We start from the raw sequence: 26845 nt of genomic DNA, 5'->3' as shown, positions 1-26845 counted from the left end.
AACTTCCCTTTTGGCCCTTTTTCTCTATTTTGCAAAACAAACCATTTTCCTTTAAGATAAAAAGTTATGGAAGGAATGTTTATAAGCCTTTCATGACTTTTATTCTCTGCAACCCTAACAGAAGTGTTGATGGCTGTGGCGGGGAAGCAAGGTGACTGCCTTAAGCTCACGTAGGCTTTTCTGACCCTAAACTGGTCAGGAGGTGTTGTTTGGCGAGCTTTTCAACAAGCAAGCAAGGTGCCTTTAACTCTTTTCTGCTCCCACCTTCCTGAATCCTTGCTCTTGTCAGGTTCAGCTTGGGTTAACACTGTAAAATAAGCGATGTGAGTGACCCTCTACTTTATGTTGCAGCACCAGAATGCTGTCCTCTCCCCCAGCACCCAACTTCTCACTCAAATTCTATCCCTCTTCAGTGCTATGAGAAAAAATTTCCTGACTCCTCAGACCAGGGTTTTTCAAATGTTTCCAAGTGGCAACTCTGTTTGTTCACATATAGTCTTCTATGGACTATAAAGCAGATAAAACATGTGTTGAAATGTGGGCAGAAGGCCCAGAGACTCACCTGACCTACTCTCTCCACTTCTCTCCAACACCTACAGCTGCCCACACAAGGACCCCATGGAACCCCCAGAGCCAGCAGAGCTCAGTTTGAAAATGACTCTTACCCAAAAGTACTCCCTTCCTTTCTCTGGACTCCTGTTTCATTCACTGTTTCTAACAGCCATTCATTTATTCACTCATTCAGCAAATATTCACTGAATATGAACTATGAATATCTGGCACTTATAACCTAGCCTGGTTATAACACTTATCTAATTATGTTGGAATTCCCAATTTAAACATCTGCCTTCCCACAGACTGTGGGTTCTTCCTTGGATCTCCTAATCCTGCACAGAACTTAGAACGTAATGTGTGTTCGATTTTCCCGTGTAGCCACTTGTCTCTGCTCAAGTGCCAGCTTATTAAAGAGGCCCTCACTGACCATCATACCTCACATCATCCTTTTTTACCCTATCTCCCTCTGAACGCTTAATCTGCTTTATATTTTTCCCAAGACACTTATCATCAGCTCATAAATTATGTGTGTGTGTGTCCCCTCCAGAGTGTAGCCCCCTTGTTTATTCACTACCATATCCTCAGCATCTAGAACACAGATGTGCACTCAAGCTGGTGTACATTTAATGTTTGTTGAGTGGGTAGAAGAACAAATGAAGTGAGTAAATATAGCTATATATCATTAGCTATTTTAAAAGATATTTGTATTAAAATGCTTGTGGGGCTTATGTCCCACACTGGAATGGCACCTTCTTAAAAGCAAATCTGTAGGATAAAGATGTTTCTCTTTATCCTTCATGTCTGTGCCCAGCACAGTATCTTTCTTATGGCAGAAGCTCTATACATTTATCTAGCTCCTCTGCGGCCCAACAGCAGCCTACTACTCAGTGCAGTCCCAGGACCAGCAACACTGGCATCACCTGGAAGCTGCTTAGAAATGCAGAAGCTCAGGCCCCACCTCAGACTACCAGTTGAAGCTGCATTTTAACAAGCTCCCTAGGGGAATGGTGGGCACGTTAGCATTTGCGAGGCCCCACCATCATTCTGATCCCAGCCCCTTCAACTCTTCTGCACTGCCGTACTGCCCTCTCTCTATTGCATTGAATTGCTCAGTTTTTGAATGTGCCATTATACTTTATGTAAATATATTTACAGTTCCTTGGCCTCTCTAAAGCAAATTTGTGAGCCAATTAACAAATATAATTTGAACACCTATGTACTAGGACACCAACCCCGGAAAACTGAAAATGTGACACAAATTTTCTCCTGCTGGAAAACATGTAAGAGGACATGTTGCATAGCATTCGAAGATGCCCCCCACCCTGAAGAGAGGAGGCACAGTGCCACTTCTAACCTCTTGGCCATTAGCAGAGACACCTGGCTAGGCAAGGAAGGCCCATAGCAGTACCTGGAAGTTTGAGGGTATGAGCACCTAGTGGCCCAGCCCCCCAGCAAAGCTTTGACAAATAGCACATTCAACAGCTGAGTTCTATGGCCTCAGAGGGGGGCGGCCTCTGTCCTCCATGTTCGTGTTCTCTGAAGTTATAGGAGTCATGGCCTTCAGAGAAAGAAACAGGGAGTAGCAAAGGAAGACCCATGTTCCTTATCACCTCAGAAGAATCGTGAGCATGGTCATTTGATGGATGCCAAAGACATTGTTGAGGTGCTTAGGCATGGGGGAGGGATAATGATGGAGCAACGTGGCTTAGGAAGCAGCGTTCAAGATTAATTGCCCTCTGTGTGTGTGCACGTGTGTGTGTACTTCTTATCAACTTTGAATGTGAAAATAGTTTTAAACACTCAGGAAAGCTGCAAGAATGTCACCTATTGTTAACATTCTGACCCCATCCACTTTATCAGCTGCACGTTCCTCTCTCTTTCCATTCCTTTCTCCCTTTCTCTTCTCTCCATTGCTCTGTCTGTATCTAATTATCTATTTAATTATTTTTTAACTATTTGAGACTAAGTTGCATACATCATATCCCTTTACCCTTGTGTATTTCAGTGTGCATTTCTAGGGGCATGGAAATTCTCTTACAAAATCACAGCTATGGCTTTAAGGTTCCTAATTTCCACAGCTTTTTCATGGTGCTTGCATCCCTCTTGGCACTGTTTCACCATTAAGATGACCACTTCCTATTTGATTAATATCTTCAGAGTTATTGTCATGTTCTGACCTGTATGCACTTTTCAGTGTGATTTATTGTTGTGCATAAAAATGTCAATATTACACCAAGTTCTTCCTACAAGCTCTTGGCTCTGCCATTGTTCTCATTCTCCCTCTGCCAGACTACTTCCACTAACTGGGCTGTTCAGAGCCTTGCAGCGGCCACTAAAAGTTTTTACTTCATGGGGGCCAGTTGAAGCAATTGGTCTGAAGTCTATCCCATTATCCTTAGAGAAAAAAATCAAATATTATATTGGAGGAAAAAAATCCTTTTTTATTATGAGCTGTGTCAGGCTTTTGACTGCTGTTTCAGATTATTGTCCTTTAAGAACTACAAGAGATGAAGAACAGAACCAAGAATGGAAGAAGTCACACTCTGAAATATGCAGGCAACTGGACTGATTTCATAAATTAAAATGCTAAAGTGCAGCCTTTCAAATTATAGCATTTCTCACTTTATGTGCTGTTTTTAAAAACATAGTTAAGCTAAGCTGCAAAATGTCCTTCCAAAAGAGAAAATGTCTAATACTCAGAAGGATGAAATTGCACATATGATTAGCAGGGCATCTCTTTAAAAATTGGACTGAAAGGAACTTCATGACGTCTTTTTAGTCCTACTGAGTTTGTGCCATTTTATAAGCTCCAGTGTCATCAGTAACCATAAATGTTTTTTACTCTTTTTTCACTTCTCTATCCCTGTGACTCACAAAATAGTTTTAGACAAGATGTCTTCTAAATTTATTAAACTGGCCCAATGTTGGTTTTCATTATTTTGGAACATTAGAATTAAATTCTAATTACAGTCCCATACATGGATGGAGACATGGAACCAGGGAATAATCTGTTCAAATATCCAGTCAGAGTGTAGTATCTAAATTTACATAAAAACTAATGGATTCTGGCCAGGCGCGGTGGCTCATGCCTGTAATCCTAGCACTCTGGGAGGCCGAGGCGGGTGGATCGCTCAAGGTCAGGAGTTCAAGACCAGCCTGAGCGAGACCCCGTCTCTATTAAAAATAGAAAGAAATTATCTGGCCAACTAAAATATATATATAGAAAAAATTAGCCGGGCATGGTGGCACATGCCTGTAGTCCCAGCTACTTGGGAGGCTGAGGCAGTAGGATCGCTTAAGCCCAGGAGTTTGAGGTTGCTGTGAGCTAGGCTGATGCCACGGCACTCACTCTAGCCCAGGCAACACAGCGAGACTCTGCCTCAAAAAAAAAAAAAAAAAAAAACTAATGGATTCTGAGTAAATAGGGACTCTTCGCACCACCATTCCCCATTAGGCTGTCTATAAGATGACTCTTATTAAATTACCCTTTATAAAGAATATAATTAAGGTATTAATAAATATCTTTACCAAGGCTTGACCCTTAAACTTCTTTTTTTAATACCTACTTGCTTCTTTGACGATTGTATCTAGTCTCACAGCTTTAAATGCAACATATATGCTGGTGACCCTCAAATTTGTGTCACCAGCCTCTCTCTTAAACTCCTGAACCACATATACTGTTGTCTATTTGGCCCATATACTTGGATGTCTAATAGGCATCTCAAATTTAATACACGTAAATCAAGCTTCTAGTATTTACCTCCAAACCACTAACTTCTACAGTTTTCCCATCTCAGTATATAGCAACTCCACTGAGTAGCATAGGCTAAAATTCTTTATGCTGTCACGAACCCCATTCTTTCTCCCACACCTCTCATCAGGTCCCTAGAAAATTTTTCCATCTTTATCTTCAAAATGTATTCAGAACTTGACCATTTCTCACCACACCACTGCTAACACTCAGGACAAGCCACTGTCCTCTCTCACCTGGATTACTGCAATAGTCACCTGACTTATTTCTGGACAAGCCACTGTCCTCTCTCACCTGGATTACTGCAATAGTCACCTGACTTATCTCTGGACAAGCCACTGTCATCTCTCACCTGTATTACTGCAATAGTCACCTGAATTATCTCACTGATTCTTCCCTGGCACCCCTCTAATCTTTTCTCAAGAAAGAAACCAAAGCAATCTCTTCAACACCCAAATCAGGACTTCTTGTTCTAGCCATGATAGAGTAGCTGGTATTGGACTTATCCTCCTTTTGTAAGCAACCATAAAACTGGATAAAATATATAGAATAATAGTTTGCAGTCAGAAATTGGACAGAAGTCAACACGAGGCTATAAGCCTTGAGAGAGAGAAACCGCAGGAGGTGAGCCCCACCTATACCCTCATAGCACTTTTCACAGAGTAGTAGTTTGCTGGGTAGAAGAAAACAAGATGAGAGTTCAGGAATGGTAAAATGGCTAGGATTTGGGGGTGAGGAGGTGTTTGTGGAGGTCAGGGTATCTCTGGATAAGGAAACACAAAGGAGCCCCAAAGGACTATGTGGAAATTCTCCTACAGACCTTGGCTGAATGTTGAGCTGCATGTGTACTGGGGAAGATTTTAGAAGTCTATTAAAGAACAGTTTCTGGGATACTGACAATTAAACAAACATTTCAGACGTCACACAGTGCTTGGGGTAAGATAGATTTCTGGCTCAGCCAGAGAGGAGAGGCTTTTGTCAATATTCTGTATTGAGACCCCCAAAAGATAATGGGCTAGAAATAAATACCATGCCTAGGAGTAGAATTATGATCAAGCATTAGGTGAAACACTGAAATTGGCCTGTCAGAACAAAGCCTGAAACCAATCTTTGGCACGATCAAGGTGATACACTAGTCATATAGAATGAGGAAGAGAACATTATCATCAAATTAAACATCTGCAATGTCTAGCATACAAGCAAAAATTTCTAGACAGCTAAAGAAGCAGGAAAATGCATTTCATTGTATGGAATTTATACTTTAACATAGAAAAAAAACATTATCTTCTTCAGAGGAACAAATATAAAGATTATAGCTGATTCCTGCTCTAGGCGGCTGTCTGAGACACATTTCAAAAGGCTCCTCAGAAGTTCCCATCAGGATCAAGTGCCAGTTTTCTACAGTGGTTTTCAAATCAATAACACGTCCTTATATTGGCTTTCCTTCCTTCTCTGTTTCACTCCTCCTGTCCTTCCCCAGAATTACTTCACAAATAAATGTCTTGAATATAAGCCTTAGTCTCTGGCTTTGCTTTCAGAGGAATGTGAACTACACCACCATCCTCAAAAACATGACTGCATTCTTAGTATGGGCCAAATGTTGGCTAATTCCTGGTAGTGAGTACAAACAGTCCTTGATCTCATGATAGGCTATTTTACTAGAAAATATACCATAAGTAAAAATTAGGTACATGAAATCTGATTTTTCTAAGGAACAATGCGATGTTAACTCCTCTGGTTTCAAGGGCCAGGCACCCATTTTTCCATGGAAGGTGTTTTAAATGAACATTATAGATAGATCTGGCCAAAATAGTAAACAAAGCATAGAATTTTATTTAATATAATAAGTTAAATGGTCAAACTACAAAGTTCTTACTTTTGTGACTCCTGCCTAAATTGTATCCAATGTATGAGAAGAACATCTTATGTGAGGAAATTCTGACGGACATCCAGGAGGAAATGCCAAATCTTTTTAATGGCAGCTGAAAACCTGATCCAGGAATGTTAGGTTTCCTGCTCTTGAGGTTTTTCTTTTCTTTCTTTCTTTTTATTACTGTTTCCATGTGGCAACATAGGCTTGACAATCAGTTGTTAGCTTTTCTGCTACATACAGTGTTGTTGAAATTTTCCTCAAAATTGTCTGTTTGCCTGCCATAACTTTGATGAATAATAACACAATTATATCTGGCAAAGCACCATAAATATGATATTCACTAACTTGGATCAGTGTAATAAGTTAAGGATGGTGACATGAAGTCCCAATGTGGCAGCATGCTGCTATAAGCAAACATTAAGAACATTCACAGTTGCAATCTGCACATTTCTAACCACAGGCAGCCATTTCACAAGGTATGGTGTTGCCCACAGAGAGGTCTTACAGGGAAGTGGTGATGGTGCAACTATTAGAGAAACAACTATTAGAAACACAAGTTCTTCTAATGGTGAATTTCCCAACCTGTATAAGCCCATTTTGCCTGGAATATATGAAAATAAGTCCTTATCTCAAGTTAGGATGCCAGGCTTCAATTTCTGCATCTTCTATTTCCTAGCTCTGCCAGCTTGGACAATTTACTTCACTTCTCTAAGCCTCAGGTGAGACTTTTTATCTGAAAAATGGGAACAATAATAAAAGTGGTACCAACTTCATAGGGTTGTTGTGAGGATTAAATAATAATTTATGAAAAGAATTCAATACAATGCCCAGCACACAGCAAATGCTTAGCAAATGTTGCCTGCTGCCACCATCATCACTGTAATCATCATCATTGTTATCACTTATTTCAATAGACTATATTAACTTACTTTATCTTCTCTGGACATCTGGAGCAATGTTTCTCAACCCCTTTAGCCCCATTTCTATGAGCATAAATCTTCACATAGTACACTCCACATTCTGGCATGCTACCATCAGCATCATCGAAAATTGTCTTAGCTATTGGGATCTTTCATTCTAATTTCAGTTGGTTTTACTTTCTGTAGCTGGAATCATGAAATTATTTCTATTTCTATTCTTCCATGCCTCTATGCTCCTGCTGTCTCATCCATGTCACATCCCTCCTAGCACTGTGTCTCCCTTCCTGTCCTCAAGGAGTTGGCTGGTGGTGACAGATGAGCAAATCAGTACCTCAACTTAGTTTTGAGATTTTTTTCAAGCACACACAGTAGAAGAATAAAATACAGTATAACAGATTCAGATTCAAGTTGGGATGGAGGGCAGATGCAATTCTTCTGCCTTTTAACTCTCCCCAACCCCTTATGAAAGCGTCTTTCACTGATCAGCCCTCCCTGGTCAGCCCTCCCACTCACTTGAAAATTGTCTTTTGCTTATCATCACTACCTTCTACCCAGATCCTCCTCCATTATGGTCGCCCCCATTAAAATTCCCATTAGCTCAAAAATAAGATTTCAATGAACCATCTGAAGAATAAAGAATAGATTAAATTGATTCACACTAAAAAGAGCAAATAATTGCTGGTTCCATGTACTAGTTCATTCTATTTTCAGCTCTTTATATTGAACTTCCCTCTCCTATAGTTTGGTAATAAAAGTGTGAAGTGAGAGTATCAAGAACTTCCAGTGTCCTCCCAGAGGATCTACATTAAAATCTTAAGCTAGTTATCCCTAAGGGCTACATTCCCAAAGGTGGAATTTCAGTGTGACTGGCTAGTGTGTATGTGTGTTTGGAGTGGCAAAAAGTGGGGAGGTTTGCCTGGATGTGAACAATTGCTCCTTACATAGCTCTTTGGAAAGTATGAATTTTTTGCATATTAAGTGGTCTTAGAGTAGGCCCTATCTATGAAGAGAAAATTTCAAACCTGATACATGTATTGCTGAGGCAAATAAAGGGTCCTTTGCAAATATATAAGTGTCCTTTTTACAGTAGGTAGCTTATGTAAGGGTGAGACATAATTTAAAATGAAATGTAGGAGTATGGAATGATTATGAAGTTTCAAGGTAGATTTTCATACTGTTGGCATCTTTGAGAAATAAAGCTTAATCCAAGATGATTTGAGAAGATGAATCAGAGGTTAAAGAACACTACACAAATACTTCTGCTGTCTAAAGCTAAATTGCTTTTGGGCATTCCTCCATCTGTAAAGAGGCAGGAGACAAGATTAATGTTTGTTTGACATTCTAGCCATTAGGTACAGAGTTTAGTCTTCGGTGAGGAAAGGGAATCACTTGTAGTTTTAAAAAATGGGGGACAAAAAGCCTTCAGCTAGGGAAAGAAATGTTTAGACTAGATATTAGGAAAAAGAATGTTCTCATGAACAAGAGCCACAGAGTATTAGAGTAGGCTCCCAAAGAAGGTCAAAGGAGCTTCTGTGCAAAAAAGAATGGTTTCATTAAGACGTTATAGAAATGTAAAGAATGGCTTGAAAAATGCAAGTAGAAGCAAGGCCTTTTTCTGATTCTATGGCCTACTAGGTCAGAAGGCTAGACCACTCAATAGCAAGCCATGTTCAAGGCCACAGGGAAAAACAGTAATTCCTGGAAGAATGACATTCTGTTGATGAAAACTCTAGAGATTAAAGAATCTCCTCCTTCATACTGATGTCTAAAAAGTCTTTCAGAAATACACTAAGATGAGCATATCAGGTCAAAGAGGAAACAGTCAAAGGTGAACATGGAAACCCATAACTTCAGAGAATTTCAAAAACATGAACACACACATTTTTAATTCCCTGAAGTCTGAGAATAAAACACTATTTTATGTACTGGCAGATCACTTCATAGGAAGGCCGAAGCCCAAGCATTTATGTACATACATAGTAGGTCAGCTTTTCAAGTGATAGGCAAATCTCCATGAAAGACATCTGAAGTTCCAGTTTATAATCCAAAAGTGGCATGCTGTGTTCCTGCCACCAGATCCAAATCACATGTTCCATCAAAGTCAGTAAAACTTATTCCAAACCATATTTATGAAAACCCAAAAAGAACTATTAAAGTATGGTAATATCAACCTAGTTTTGATAATTTTTCAAGTACATGTAGTAGAATAAAGGAAGATGTAATCAATTCTTAATGAAGTTGGAACAGAGGGCAGATACCCTTCCATGTAATTCCATTCAATTCTTCTGCCTTCTAACTCTCCCCAGCTATTTTTCTTGTGATGATATAAGTTTAGGGTCATAGTTGTTTTCCAAGGCCACAAAAAGTAGGGATATATGATAGGCAATCTGTCTGAAATATCTGTCGCCCCATCAGTGGGCAGAGTTGATCTGGTTTATTTGGCTGGCTAAGCCCATGACACTTCCATCTTCCATGTCTCTGTTTTTCTTTCCCATTCTCATTCAAAAAAGGATGAACATCCCTGAGGGTAGAAAATTTTTGAAAATTTGAAAAAACTTCAATGTTCCTGTTAGTATGGCTGTGTAACAAATCATCCCAAAATCTAGTAGTTTGAAACAGTAATAATCATTTATTATTTCTCACAGTTTTGTCATCACCATTCAATCCAGCGATCCCACCGGAATTCAGAAACTACTCAGCTGAGTGATCCAGGCTCAGGGTCTCTGTTGAGGCTGTAGGCATCTGAAGGCTTGAGTGGGGCTGGCAGATTCACTTGCAAGGTAGCTCCCTCACTTTGCTGGCAAGTTGATGGTGGCCTGTGGCTGGGGTCTCACTTCCTCTCTGTATGGACCTCTCCATGGAGCTGCTTGAGTGTCCTCACAGTATGGCAGGTAGCTACTGCCAAAGCAAGTGAACCAAGAGAGCAAGGCTAAAGGTGCAATGCATTTTACAACCTAGCTCTGGGAGTCACACCGGTTCAAGTCTGCTGTATTCCATTGATCACATCAGACCAGCCCTAATCCAGTCTGAGAGGAGAGCATGGAAATACATGAATAACAGGAAGCTAAGATTATTAGAACTCATCTCAGTAGCTGGCTACCACACTCAAGTGTAGGCAATATACTTATAAGACATTTGTGGACAGTTACTCATTGAATCCAAAGTTTGACTTAGTCATTTGGGATAATTGATCTTTCATAACTTTTTGTTGTTGTTTCACACCCAAGTTGGTCTTAGGGACAGCATGTCTTCTCTTCCTTGGTTTCAGGTATGATTTATTAGATTCATAGTGAAAATGCCTATTTTTACAGACACTAGAGCACCATTTGGTGATTCTAGCTTCCATGGGATTCTGCTCAGCCCCTTTTGAATTTGTTCATTTAACAGTTATTAAATGCCTACTGTGTACTAGGGATACAATGTTTAACAAGACAAGTAAGGTCCCAGTCTCATGTAACATATTCTAACAATGAAAATATAAGATAGCAATAAATACTGGAGTGACAATAAAATAAAATAGCTGGATGGATAGGGAATGGCTCAGGAAGGTGGTTTATTTAGGTTGTATGATCAAAAAAGCCTTCTCTGAGGAGATGATGGCAGAGTCCTAGATGACAAGAACACAGATATTTGAAGGGAGAGCATTTGGAGCAGAAAGAACAGGCAATCCAAGGTCCCTGAGGGAAGCTTGATGTGTGTTAGGAACAAACGAGGGTCCAAAGGCTGGAGTGGAGTGGGCAAAGGTGAAAGAAGAATGAAGTGAGGTCACATAAGTGGGTAGAGGCCTTACCGATCTATAGACGAAGGTTCAGATCTTATCCCAAGGGTAACTATAAGACATCCTAAGGTCCCTTATAATAAATGCTCATTTTCTTTTCTTCCTTTCTTTCTTATTTCCTTTCGTCCTACAGTGGAGTTTCTCCATATTGGGGCTCCTTCCTCCCTCCAGACATACAAGAGAATTACATTTTTCTACCTCTTCACAGGTAGGTGGGGCCATATAACTAGTACTGGCCAACTGATTACAAATAGAAGTGACATGTGCCACTTCTGGGTCAAAGTCTTTAATTGTCAGTGAAAGACCTACAATTCTCTCTTCTTCTGTTGTAGCAACACAGATCACATGCCCTAGATGGTACCCAGCTGGTAAGATGATGGAGCCTTCATCAGATTTGGTACTTGAGTGATTATATAACAGGTGCAAGAAACAAAACTTTTCATGTGTCTTAAACCACTGAGATTTCGGAGTTGTTAATTAATAGAACATAGCCTAAAACTATTCTGATTTATAAGCCTCCAAAATATTCTTCAGTGAAAAATAAGTTCTAAATTGAATTGTTGCTACTTAACCCAAATCATTATTCTTTTATAGCCACCGTTTGTTGTTCCCTCATTATAAATTAAATCATCATTCTTCCTGATCTTCAGTTTCTCTCAACAGCTCCCTTTACTCTTCATTTCTTTTCCCACCTTTAGTCACGAGAAGACATAAAGTGTTGTCAGCACTTGTTAGTAAATCATGAAACTAACATTTATAAAGTCCATGTTTCTGTGCTCAGAAAAGGGAGTGGAGTTCCTTATTTAAATTTGGGGAAGAGCAGAGCTGTCTTTTTCACAAGCTGCTGTCACCCAGATGTTGGGAAGAATTTCAAAAGGAGGAGCAGAACAGAGAACCCAACTCCATTTCTATTCTCAAGACAATACATAGAACCGAAGGGGGAAAACAGAGCTGCTTGTCTCTTCTATTTTCCCTCTCAAAGCCATCCACAATTTTTGCTCACTCTCTCGAGGTTTAATTTTTGCTAATTCCTTCGAGGTTCATTCCATTCATTGTATCTGTTTAGAAAGCCTCTATCAGTAAACAAAATCTTCTCTACCTACATTATGTGGCAGCTTGATGCTTCTACCAGGGGTATATTGTAAATGAGAATTCCAGTCCACACAAAGAAGCTCAGAAAGATTTAATTTCTTTCCAATGTCGTTGGCTCATACCACTTTGTCCAGGCATGACATTCTTTAAACCATTTCTAATTCTTTCGACCAAACAGGCTGGACTAATATTACCTGGGGGTTTTGGTTCAATCCAAGCAATCTGCCTTACCAAACCATCTGCTAAACCTCCTGGGCTTTTTCTATTTAGTGAGGCTCGCACATCATATGGTACACATCATCACCCTCTGAACCATGTCTGAGACTTATTGGAATAACTTACCTCAATCACACATGATCTTTTCAAAGATAATTTTCGTATTTTAAAAAATCAAATAAAATCTCATCATAGGCAGAGCTATTCAAAAAGTTCCACATCCATGAACTAGACCTTAAAACAAGGCTGCCTTCCCCTTCCAGTGATGTTGTAGGACTGGCAAATATTGAAGGGTTGGTGGGTAACCAAGAAATATATCAGTTGTTAAATGTTTCACATAAAGCCAACCTAAAATCATCTAAGAATCACTCATAAGTAGCAAGTGCATGAGAGGCTTTCAATGTATACAACTAGCCATGTGCTAATAGGAAAATATCTCAGAATCCTCGAGGGTCTCCTCCTATACTTTCATGAGAACAAACTTCCTCAATCATCTCCATTTGTGGGAGCAATAATAATGGAGCCAGGCTAGAGGCCTGATCTCTGTTCAGGCCAGTTAACTTTCCTGGGTTCCATGACCAAAAGTAGGAACACTGACCCCTCATTAATCATGTAAAAAGTAATATTTGTTCAACACATACTTTATGGACAGGATAGGCATTTTGCATACTTACTTTTGGTCCCAAAGTTGGACTTATTGAGAGAATAAGTAGATGATATAATAAATAACTATAAGTGGGAAAATCTCTCAGAACCACCCTTTCCTTCTTGATGTCAGCGTATATGCAAGACATTTTCATAGAAGACCACCAATTTAATCCTCAGAACTCTGTAAAGCAGTTTTTGTTTTAGCAGATGAGAAAAATTAAAGCTCAGAATCACATAATGGCCTACTCAGCTGAGACTGTGGAGACAGTGAGTTCAGAGTTAGAACGTGAACCCAGATCCTGAGCTTCTTCCCTTCCCATTTGCTGCTTCTCAAAGCTTGGGAGGGAGGAGAAGGCCACAGTTAATACATGAAATGTATCTTCTTTGAATATCAAAGGCAGAAAATGTGGGGTAAAGACTGCAAGTTCTTAGCAGAGTAAAATTATTTAGCACAGTGAAGTTTTGATTGTCAACTCATATCAATAGTAACAAACATAATATTTCTAACTAATGCAGTGGTTATATTTTTAAATAGATGAAGGCATTACGAAAATGTAAACTATTAAAATATACAATAGACTTATCTCAACAAATGTGATCAATTAGGATGGTTGATTGGTTGATTGAAAACCAATTTAGAGCAGATATTCATTAAACATTACATTTACTTACCTAAAACATTTAATTAAAATATATTAATGAATGTTTATTCACAGATCTTTTTATGTTTGTCCAAAGCCTTTCTTAAAGTACAGGTTTCTATACACTAGCAATGAACATTCTGAAAAGGAAATTAGGAAAACAATTCCATTTACAATGGCACTAAAAGAATAAAATACTTGGGATTTAACCAAGGTGATACAAGATTTGTACACAGAAACTACAAAACATTGCTGAAAGAAATTAAAGACCTAAATAAATGGAAAAATACCTCACGTTCATGGACTTCACATTGTTAAGATAGCAATACTCCCCCAAAGCAAACTACGGATTCAACACAATCCCTATAAAAATCCCAATGGCCTTTTTTGCAGAAATGCAAAAGCTGATCCTAAAATTCATATGGAATTGCAAGAGACCCCAAATAACCAAAACAATCTTGAAAGTGATGAACAAAGTTGGAGTACTCACACTTCCCAATTTCAAAACTTACTATAAAGCTACAATAAACAAAATGGTATGGTACCAGCATTAAGATGAGCATATAGATCAATGGAATAAATTTTAGAGTTCATAAGTAACCCAAATCATCTCTGGTTGATTGATTTTTGACAAGGGTGCCAAGATCATTCAATGAGGAAAGAATAGTATCATCAACAAATGGTGCTGGGGAAACTGGATATCCACATGACAAAAGAATGAAGTTGGACTTCATTCATATAGCTTACCTCAAATGATGTACAAATGTTGTTATGAACTGAATATTTTTGTCCCCCCCAAAATTCATATGTTAAAGCTTTAACCCCAATGTAATGGTATTTGGAGATGGGGTCTTTTGGGGAGGTAAGTAGAGTTAGATGAAGTCATGAAGCCATCATGGTGGGATTAGTGCCTTTATTAGAGGAGGTACCAAAGAGCTCTCTCTCCACTATGAGGACACAGTGAGAAGGTAGCCATCTGCAAGCCAGGAAGAGAGTCCTAACTGCAAACTGACCATGCTGGCACCTTCATCTTGGACTTCCCAGCTTCCAGAAATATGAGAAATAAATTTCTGTTGCTTAAGATACCCAGTCTATGATATTTTCTTATGTCAACTTGAGTAGACTAATACAAACATTAACTCAAAATGGATCAATGACCTAAATGTAAGAGCTAAAACTATAAAATTTTTAAACAAAGGCATAGAAATAAATCTTCATGACCCTGAATTTAGTTTCTTAGATATGACAACAAAAGTACAAGCAAAGAAAAAATTAGATAAATTAGACTTCATAAAATTAAAAACTTTTGTGGATCAAAGGATACTATCAAGAAAATAAAAAGACACACAGTTTACTCCTGGCAGGCACACCCCCAGGCCAGGCAAGCAACCATGTGCCCATGCTCCTGGCCAAAGTAACAGCCCCATGGCCCCAACTCCAGTGAATGAGACCCCAAGTTGTCCCCCCACCTGAGACCAACTCCGTAAGCCCATCCCTGTCAAAGCTGCATTACCATTGCCACAAACTCTTTCAGCCTAGGCCACTGATACACTCACAAATGTCACTAGTGTGGATTATAGCTGAAAAAACTACAGGAAGACTATACTACTGCATCTACCTAGAACCAAGGCCGATGCACTTCACTGAACTGACACACCAAGACCTATTTATACAAACAAGTATTTTCCTAGAAAACCTACTCCATAATATTTGGAGAGGTGATTTTTCGACAAGATGTGTAGGAATTAATGTAGACACACATCAAGCATGGAATAGAAAAGCAACATAACAATTCCAAAGAAAAATAATAATTCTCTAGTAACAGACCCCAATCATAAGGAAATATGTGAAATGCCAGAAAAAGAATTCAAAATAATGACCTTAAAAATCTCAGTGAGATACAAGAGAATGAAGATAGACAATCCAATGAAATCAGGAAAAGAATCCATGTTTGAATGAGAAGTTCAGCAAAACCATTAATAGCAATATTTCAAAAAACCTAATGATGCATTTTCAAGGAACTAGAAAAGCAAGAACAACCAAACCCAAAAGTATTAGAAGAAAAAAAATAATAAAGAACAAAGAAGAAATAAACAAAATTGAAACCAAACAAAAGAGAAAAGATCAACAAAAAATTTTTGAGCTTTTAAAGATAAATGAAATTTACAAGTCATTGGCTAGACCAAGATAAAAAGAGAGAAGACTCAAATAAAATCAGAAATGAAAAGGAAATGTCACAAAAGATACCACAGAAATACAAAGGATCCTTAGAGACTACTATGAACAACTATACACCAATAAATTCAAAAAACCTAGAGGAAATGGATAAATTCCTAGATGCATACAACCTACCAAGATTGAACCAAGAAGAAACAGAAAAGTTGAACAGATGAATGACAAGTAATGAGAGTGAATCAGTAATACAAAGTCTGCCAACAAAGAAAAGTTCAGGACCAGATGGCTTCACTGCTGAATTCTGCTGAAACCTTTAAAAAAGAATTAATACCCTTGGGGGGATGGAGGGTGGGGGGAGGCGATGGGTGTATACCTACATGATGAGTGCAATGTGCATTGTCTGGGGAATGGACACGCTTGAAGCTCTGACTCGGGGGGATGGGGGGGGACATGGGCAATATACATAACCTGAACTTTTGTACCCCCATAATAAGCTGAAATAAAATTTTAAAAAAAGAATTAATACCAATTCTCTCAAACCATTCCCCCAAAAAATTGAAACAGAGGGAATCTTCTTAACTCATTCTACAAGGCCCACATGACATTGATACCAAAACCAGATAAAGACACAACAAAAAAAGAAGACTACAGGCCAATATCCCTGATGAACATAGATGCAAAATACTAGCAAACCAAATCCAACAATACATGAAGAAGATAATAGACCATGATAAAGTGGGATTTATCTCAGGAATGCAAGAATGGTTCAACCTATGCAATTCAATAAATATCATAAATCACATCAACAGAATGAAGGACAAAAACCATACAATCATCTCAATAGATACAGAAAAAGCATTTGACAAAATTCAACATTGCTTCATGAAAAAAAATCTCTTGATAAACTAGAGATAGAAGGAAAGTACCTCAACATAATAAAGGCCATATACAACAACCCCACAGCTAGCATTATACAAACTAGAACATCACAAGGATGCCCACTTTCACCACTGTTATTCAACATAGTACTGGAAGTCCTAGCCAGAACAATTAAGGAGGAGAAAGAAATAAATAGCATCCAAATTGAAAAGAAGGAAGTTAAATCATCCCTGTTTTCAGACAACATGATCTTATATATATTATAAAAAAACCTAAAGATGCTATCAAAAAACTCTTAGGACTGATAAATGAGTTCAGTAAAGTTACAGAATAAATCAATATACAAAAAGCAGTAGAATTTCTATACATGAACAATGAACTAGCTGTAAAAGATACCCATTTACAATAGCTACAGAAAAATACCTAGGAATAAATTTAACCAAGGAAGTGAAAGACCTCTACAAGAAAAATTACAAAACACTGATGAAAGAAATTGAAGAGGATATACAAACAAATGAAAAAATACCCCATGCCCACAGATCAGAAAAGTTAATTTTGATAAAATGACCATGCTACCCAGAGAAATAGATTCAATGAATCCTTATCAAAATACCAATGACATTCCTCACAGAAATAGAAAAGTATATCCTAAAATTTGTAGGAACCCACAAAGACCCCCAAAATGCAAAGCAATCCTGAGCAAAAAGAACAAAGCTGGAGGTGTCCTATTATCAGACTTCAAAATATGCTACAAAATTGTAGTAACAAAGACAGCATGGTACTGGCATAAAAAGCAGACACATAGACCAATGGAACAGAATAGAGAACCTGAAATTAACCCATATATCTACAGCCAACTGATTTTTTTATAAAGATGCTAAGAACACTCATTGGGGAAAGGACAGTCTCTTCAACAAATGGTGCTGGAAAAATTGGATATCCATAAGCAGAAAAATAAAACTGGACTCCCACCTTTCACCCTATACAAAAAATCAACTCAAAATAGTTGTAAGACCTAACTGTAAGACCTGAAACTATAAAACTACTAAAAGAAAACATAGGGGAAATGCTTCAGTACATTGGTCTGGGAAAAGATGTTTTATGAATAAAACCTCAAAAGCACAGGCAACAAAAGTAAAAGTAAATAAATGGGATTTTATCAGATTAACTTCTGAACAGCAAAGGAAACAATCAACAGAGTAAAAAGACAACCTACAGAATGGGAGAAAATATTTGCAAACTATTCATCCAACAGAAGATTAACATGCAAAACATACAAGGAGCTCAAACATCTCAAAAGCAAAAAAAAAAAATCCAATTTAAAAATGGGCAAATGATATGAACAGATATTTCTCAAAAGAAGACATGCATATGGCCAACAAATATATGAAAAAATGCTCAACATCACTAATTATCATGGAAATGTGAATCAAAACCACAATGAGGTATGGTCATCTCACCCCAGTTAGGATGTCTATTATCAAAAAGACAAAAACTAATAAATGCTAGTGAGGATGAGGAGATAAGGGAACTCTCATACATTGTTCATGGGAATGTGAACTAATACAGCCACTATGGAGAACACTATGGAGGTTCCTCAAAAAACTACAAACAGAACGAACTACCATATGATCCAGCAATCTTACTACTGGGCATTTATCCAAATGAAAGGAAATCATGTGCAGTTTACAGTAGGGTTCGTGCTCCTATGAGAATCTAATGCTGGCGCTGATCTGACAGGAAGCAGAGCTTATGCAGTGATGAGAGCAATGGGGAGGAGCTATAAATACATGTGAAGCTTTGCTCACTCCCTGCTCACCTCCTGCTGTGTGGCCCAGTTCCTAACAGGCCATGGACTGGTACCAGTCCGCAACCCAGGGGTTGGAAACCACAATTCTATACCACTGTAGTAAAACTATAGTTCACAATAATATATTATAGAGTTTTGAATACCTAGAAGGAGGATATTGAATGCTACCAACACAAAGAAATGATGTTTGAGATGACAGATATGCTAATTACCCTAATCTGATCACTATACAGTATATGTATCAAAATATCACCACATAGCCCATACATATGTACAAGTATTATGTATCAATTTTTTAAATAAAATTTAAAAGTATTAAAAACAAAATTTTAAAATATTTAAAAGTAAAATAAAATAAATCCAAAGAATAGAAAAAAATATGTAAATCATATATTTGATAAGGATATGGTATCCAGAATTCATAAAGTATGAATTCTCTAATGAGTTCAGTTTTCCTGCATACACCATCTTCCCAATACATCATCTACAATTTCCAGTTTCAGCTTCTTTAAAGTGGAAACACAAGTGCAGATTTCTTACACATTTTTATAGTCTTTTCCAATCTTTTGCAAGTTGTCTCGCCCATATTGATTTAATAGCATTTTTCTTACAAATTCATTTTCATCTCATTTTTCTAAGTATTCCATTTAGTAATTCTCCTTTCACCCTCCTATTTAATCAATTTATAGAGTATTTAACTTGTGTAATGCCAATAACACTTACATTCAACCTAAGGAAGATGCTTGGCAGACATCAGCTCAGCCAGTGAGAGGAGTTGCTTGCATGCTAAAGTGCAGCCATCCAGTCTTGGGCATTCTGAGCTATGGCCTCAGACAATATTCCTCACCAAGGGAATGGGAAGGGCTGATGCAGTGAGGCAGAGACATGGATTTGTTAACAGAGTTGCTACTACATATGTGTGTGTATATATATATATCTTTTACTTGTTTATAAATATTTTAAGAAATGTCAAATTAGCTAACTTTTTGACAAATTAAACTTACTTCCAAATCACAGAGGTAGCAGTGTAAACCGACGTGATTTGGCAACCTTGCGTAACATGACTCAGAGCATCTAGGACACAAGAAGTAGTCGTGGGACTCAACAGACTTTGACACTCATTGGGGAGATGCTAAAGTACCAACAGGATTAGATCTGGGAGATTCAGAAGCAGTTGTCTCCTGAGAAGGAGGCAGGTTCTATGGCTCAGGGCAGAAGGCCATATTTAGTAGCTTAAGAGTTGCAGGGTCAATTTGGTGAGTCAGACTGTGACTTGGTAGAAAACACTGGGTACCTGATGAATTTCAGAGGCTTTTTTCAAGGATATCTGAGAAGAGGAAGTTTCTGTGATTCAAGAAGACAAGATTCAAGACCAAGATCCCTTAGCGGACTCAGCAGGTTTGATTTTAGAGATTCTGCATCCCAGGTTCCATACTCCTCTCAAGATTTAACTTGGCCTAAAATATTCAGGTTTCTTAGATATGTCTTTCTTCAGATAGGAATTAGTAAGACTCTTCTCCCTTCTTGGGAAGAGAGAGAAATACTCTCAAGCTCTCTCAAAGGGAAAACCACACAGAATGAGAAGGACTAGCGTACTGTTACCACTTGGCACTCAAAGCATTCTGCTAAAAATTTTATGGCTATGTGGATGTTACCATTTATCGGGCCTAAATAGCTGCTGGTATGACATACTTGATTTAATATTTTATTTTAAGTATTTATCTTCTTCCACTTCTAGGAACATGTAGTAAAACAAAAATTTAGGGGTTTTGTTTTGTTTTGTTTTTTGCCCCCTTCAATCATCTACTAGAGGGATAGCAACATTCAACCCTGGAATATATGAAATTAAGATCCACTCAAGTTTTAATTGGCACTGCCTTTGAGATCATTCTTTCTCCTTTTATGAGTGAGCAAACTGAACACTGAAATGTTGAAGATCACACAATAGAATGACAGAATTGGATTTATTGCCTTTCCACCACACCATAATTTTTCTACACCCAGAGTTATTTTATGCCCAAATCAAGAAAAACATCATAAAATTCCAATAATGCAAAAGCCTATGGTTGAGCTTTAGGGAGTCCATGAACCCCCAAGAATTATCTGTAAAATATAATAATATACATGTAAATTTGTCTGCAAAAATATTCTCAAAAGTGTACCCAAAAAGTCTAAAACATACTGCAAACAATGCTTATTGTGGGGGAAAGGGTCTAATATTTCCAGCTGATCATTTTTCTCCTCCCCCCTACCACTTCTTGTCATGTAAATTTTCACTTGAGCTCTTTTCCGTTCTAGGAGCCTGCAAGAACCAAGATGTGAACTGGGCTATATATTTGACCACATTTAGCATGCAAAATTCAGACAATTTTTAATGATTGTGGAAAAATATCTTCATGTTCACATAAAACATGGAGTATCATAGATCGCAGGGGGGAAATGGGGAACCGCATCACTCTCTTGACCCCATTTTATGGGGATTTTGTGTCAACAGTAATTCCCTCCTATGAGAAGCAGATACAATTCACCATCTTCACTATTGTCCAAGCTGGAACTGACCACTAAACAGCCAGAGGTTTGTCACTCATACTCAGGAGAAGAAATTTTTTAGCCATTCAGGGAGCAAGGGAAAAATCCCTAAACAGTATTCAAGAAGCCGTGTGCTCTTATACAAAGACCACTAGGATTGTGTCAGGAAACCTGGTCCCAGTCTCAGCTCTGCCACTTACTGGCTGTATAACTTTAGACTTGTTATTTAACGTTCCTGAGTTTCAAGATTCTCATCTGCAAAATAACCACAAAAAATACTATTTGACTTGCTAATACAGTGTTGATTAATATGTCTGTTATAGATGAATTGTGTCCCACGCCCAAAATTCATATGTTGAAGCTGTAACTCCCAGTACCCCAGAATGTGATTATATTTGGAGACAGGAGCTTGAACAAAGTCATTAAGTTAAAATGAGGCCATTAGGATGGGCCTTAATCCATTCCGACTGGTGTCCTAATGAGAAGTTTCTATTGTTTAAGCCACCTAGTCTCCATTATTTTCTTGTGGTAGCCTTAGCAAACTAACACAATATCAAATCCCACTGTAAAAATTATTAATTACTAAAGATGTGTAAGAAATTGCTTTTGATAGCAAGGCAGATTTTTACCTACACTTGGAAAATGGTTTCGAGTTATTTTCAGTGGTCCCCAACCTTTCTGACATCAGGGACCAGTTTTATGAAAGACAATTTTTCCACGGACCTGAGGCAGGGGGGCGGGCAGGGGAGATGGCAAGTGATGGGAAGTGGCTGTAAATACAGATGAAATTTCACTCGCTCACCCACTGCTCACCTCCTACTGCAAAGCCCAGTTCCTAACAGGCCACAACCTAGTACCGGTCCATGGCCTCTGGCGTTGGGGACTGCAGATTTAGATCACTCTTTTTTTCTTCTGATTGATTCCTTCCAATATCCAGAAAGTAATTTGTTCATACTCTTCTGAAACTTAAACCCAGAATATAATAATTTACCAGCTAAATATCAGAACTGGAAGGTGTTTTTTAATCATTCTACTCCAACTCTATGAATTGGAGAAATTGAATCTCCAATTCATACAATTAGCCATTTCTGTAAAATAGTGGGCTGGGGGATAACCAAGTGCCTTTGTCATGGGAGCATTGTGGAGAAAAACATGGGTAATGCTGGTAAAGCCCTTAGCACAATGCCTCGTAGGTAGCAAGTGCTCAGTATATAACAGCTTCCTAAGATAACATTGAGAGAGGGCAAAATGCCTTGGTCTGGGTCACACTTCTAATTATTGCTAAATCTAGCTTTCCAACAATGTTTGGGGTATTGAAACTGTCAGATTTCCCCCAAATCCAAGCCTAGTAGATTTTCCCAATAATAAACTCAATCTGATTTAGAATAAACTCACTGGGAAGCCGATGAGTTTTTAAATATTTGATTTAATTTGTCAACAGGAACCACAAAGAATGTGGGCAGCTGAAGGTTGCAGACCCTCTCACAAGCCTTTCACTTGGTCCTTGGACTCAGTCAAAGCCAGACTAAACTACTGAGCCTACGAGTCAACAGCCCGCTCCCCGGGCCCCTCCTCCTTTCCTTCTGGGAAGAGAGCAAAGGCACGAAGGGCGTCCAGGGAAGGTGGGCTGCCCACCACCTCACTCCGTGGGACCATCACCAGAGATAACCTGATTAGTAGCCAGGGGCCAGTGTGAATTAGTCCTCTTGGTTCACCACCCCCCAGCCGGAGCCATTCCTAATTCTTAAAAAAGAAGAAAAATAGGCCCTTGATTTCCCCTTGGCCCTTGACCCTGGCTGTCTACATGGATCCTCCCCAGCTGTGTTGAATCACTCCTTTCTACCTTTCTATCTCTGTCCTCCCAACACTGCCTTTGCTAAGTAACACAGGCGGACACTCAGACTCGACACCTTTCCCGACTTGCAGTCTGGATCTCAGAGGAAGACTCTTTCATGTGAGGATTTGGAATCTATGGTAAAGATTGCATTAGGGACAGTTACCTGCCAGCTATTAACCATCGCCTCTGGTCTGACCTGAATTCACAGAGGGCATGGTCACCCGACAACTTAATCAATGAGCCCCTTTGGCTTTAGGGTAGCAGGGGCCAAGAGCTCCATCAAAGAAGCTTATGTGCTTTCAGCAACTCAGAAGATTCCAGTTGTTTTCAGCAGGCCTGAGAGGTTAAAATAAACAAATAAGAAAATGCCAGGTTGCCCTCTCATTTCTTCTCATACCCCATGCCAGCCAGGGCCAGGGCTGGACAGGCTGCCCCCAAAAAGGCTGCAGTGGTGCCCACAGATGCCAAGCCACGCGACCAGAGCTTTCCCTGCACTAAGTGTCTGCCTTTCTCTCCCCCCTGCACTCTCCCTTTCTAAAAATGCACAAAATGCCCATTGCTGTGTAATTACCAAATGAATAAAAGGCCCTCCAACCCCTCTCTCCTGGCACAGAGTTCATCCAGGCTGAGGCCTCGGTTGGCAGCCTTTGGGGACATTAACACTTTCAGCGGTGTTTAAAAACAAAGCCTGGCACAGAAAAGCCAAGCAATCGCTTGCGTTTGCAACTGTCATTGGTTGTGATTTTCCTGTCCTATGGCAGTGAGGCCTGGGACGTGAGATCTCCATGATGGCATCACAGGGTAAACACACGTCCTCCCTTTTACCCTCAGCCTTTAGGCCCTTGCAGGGCTCTTTAAAAAGCTCATAAACATGTTTGGCTGCCAGACAGCTCACAGAAGAGAGGCTGCTCACTAAGCCATTGTCCGACCTGAGGGTCCTACTTCACGGCAGCTTTGGCCCTGTACTTTGTGCCCTTTCAGATGCATAGATCTTCTGAACTGGAATGGAACTGACATTCCAGTTATTGGTTAGTTTTGAATGCCAGCATTCAGTCTTTAGACTGAATACAAGAGGGTTGTATGTCCTTCTTGCCTAAGATGAGAAGAAAAATTGTATAAAGCACTTGTGAATGTCTGTTGACCTTGAGCATTGATGTTGAACTTGTTGCATGTGTGCATTGAATTTGTTACATGAATGTACGAATGATGATGAAAGGTGGTCAAAGCCAGGGGCAATATTCAACTCAGCCTCTGCTGATACTGCTCTCAAAAGTCACCAGTGAGTTCCTAATTGCCAAATCCAGTGGCCACTTCGCAGTCCTCAAGCTCCTCGATGTCCTGGTAGTTTCAAAGAACATTGATCATCTGCCCCTCTTTCTCAAAGCTCTTTTCTGCAAAAGCATGTAAGACCCTGCACCACTGTGATTGTTTCTGATCTGTCTGACCACTCTTTCCCTGGTCTTCATCTTCTTTGGGCCCTGAAACCTGCATTTCCCCATCAGTATGGTCATGTCCTCAGCTGTCTTCTCTTCTTTCTCCAAGTCTCTCTTGGGGCACTCTATGCTCTACCCAAAAGTCAAAGGCTGCCACTATGTGAATGACTCCTGAGTAGACATCCCCGGCCCTGCCTCTACTCTCAAATCTTATTTCTTTTTCAGCTCAACCTAGATATCATACTGGTACCTCAAACTCAGCACAGACTAGAGTCTCACATGTGCACACCCCTCCCCCTCAGCCCCAGCTTCCAGACCTGCTGCTGCCCTTGCATTCCCTGTTGTGTATGGATCACCAGCTGCCATCTAACCAGCCAGTCTCAAAACCCCAGAATTATCTTCGATTTCCTTCTTCCACTTGCCCTTCATATGGAACAGTTAATCTACCTGGTGCCCTAAATGTCTCAGGTAATTTTTTCCTTCTCCGTTCCCTCTGCCACCATACTGGTCAAACTTCTTTGTTTATTATTCTCACCAAGAGTATTACTGGAATCTCTAAGAATTTTGTGGCTCCCTTCCCCTGTCTTGCACTCCGTCCTATGCATTACACTCAGATTAATCACCTCACAACAGAGTTTTTATTATATTACTCCTCACCACAAAAATCAATGGCCCCACTGCCTGTAAAATAAAGTCCAAACTCTTTAGCCTAAAATTAAAATCACTTCAGGATCTGGCCATGGGCCATCCTGTGTTCAGCCAAATGTGACTTTCCTATTCCCTATAAGTATTTGCCATTAACATTTATGTCTTTATTCATGCTGTTGCTGCTGTCTGGAATCTCCACCCATCTTTTTGTCTTCAAATTTACAGACTGCTTTTTTTTTTTTTTTTTTTTTGAGATAGAGTGTCGCTTTGTTGCCCTGGCTAGAGTGAGTGCCGTGGCGTCAGCCTAGCTCACAGCAACCTCAGACTCCTGGGCTTAAGCGATCCTACTGCCTCAGCCTCCCAAGTAGCTGGGACTACAGGTATGCGCCACCATGCCCGGCTAATTTTTTCTATATATATATTTTAGTTGGCCAGATAATTTCTTTCTATTTTTAGTAGAGACAGGGTCTCGCTCTTGCTCAAGCTGGTCTCGAACTCCTGAGCTTAAGCGATCCACCCGCCTCAGCCTCCCAGAGTGCTAGGATTACAGGCATAAGCCACAGCACCCGGCCCAAATTTACAGACTTTTTGAGACGTGGCATAAAAGCCCCCTTCTCCTGAAAGATTTTTCAGACATCTTCTTCCCTTAGCCCAGCACATCCCCGGGCCCAGTAATCACAGAGATGACTTTCCTGGATTCTCAATGGCTTATCTCTAGCTGTGTATGGATGGCATGTTTTACCAAAGATTCAAACACACATGCAAATGTAGTGTAATCTTCCTATCTACACTAAACACTGCTTTAGAGCAGGGTTCATATCTTATTCATTGTTATGAACTAAATGTTTGTGTCCCACTCCCAAATCCATATGTCAAAACCCTAACCTCGAATGTGATAGTTTTTATAATTAGGGACTTTGGGAGGTAATTGGGGTTAGACAAGGTCATCAGGTTGAGGCCCTCAGAGATGGGATTAGTGCCCTATAAGAAGAGATACCAATGAGCTTCTCACTCATGCTCACACTCTCTGTCTCTGTCTCTGTCTCATTCTCTTCCCAGCACATGCAAAGAAGATGCCATGTGAGCACAGAGCCCTTTGCAAGCCAGGAAAAGAGCCCTCACCAGAACGAGACCATGCAGGCACCCATAGAAGTAAATTTCTGTTGTTAAGCCAGCCTAAGCTGCCTAAGACACTCATTGTATGTTCCCATTGCTTAACACAGTGCCTGACAACATCATAAAAACTTCTAAATATTTGTCAGATAAATGAATAAATATACATGTGGAATATGTGTCAAAAATTGTCTCTGATCAAATAAATCCAGTGGGCTCTCTGATGACCAGCAGAGCCTGCCACTCTCGTTCCTCTGTACTCGGACTTCTCACCACTGCTCCAGCCACACCCCTGCCCTGGCTTCACTTCAGCCCAACCACTTCAAGCTCATCCCTCCTTCTAAGCCAGAGGTGGCCAACTGGCAGCCCAGAGGCCAGATGTTGCCTACAATCACTTGTTTGCCCAACATTATAATGTTTTTCAAATTTTGAGTTAGTTGCCAGTATTTAAAAATTGGGAGATTTCATGTGAATATATGAATTGGGGCCATGGTGGACCCTCAATGACAATAAGCTACCATTCATAGATGGGGCCTATATTCTTCAAGCCACAGCCCCAACTAGTGACTTTTGTGGCCCTTGTATAAGTATTTGAGTACAAGAGCCATGTCATATGTCTTTTCCCACTCTTTCAGCTCTGTAGCTAAATTCTATATCTCTAATTTTGCCCTTCTCATATCAGGAAGAGTGCACCAAGTACCAAAGCCCGAAATTGACTCCTCTCCCCTCTTTGTGTTTCCATAGCTCAGCAGAGTTAGCATAAGTCTCCAGGAAATTAGGGTATACCAACATTGTACTCTCCCACTTTTCTCATTTCTTCAAGTAAAAGAGTTCAGAGTGACGCTCCAGAAAAGTGGTCTATGATACTAATTCTCACAAGTGAGAACAAGTGTTCAAACCCAGGTCTTATGACTTCAGGTTTTGTTCTTTATCTTAATGATGAGTTC

This window comes from Lemur catta, chromosome 12, assembly GCF_020740605.2.
Source record: "Lemur catta isolate mLemCat1 chromosome 12, mLemCat1.pri, whole genome shotgun sequence".
NCBI classification, from domain to species: Eukaryota; Metazoa; Chordata; class Mammalia; order Primates; family Lemuridae; genus Lemur; species Lemur catta.
This window is presented reverse-complemented; position numbering follows the sequence as displayed.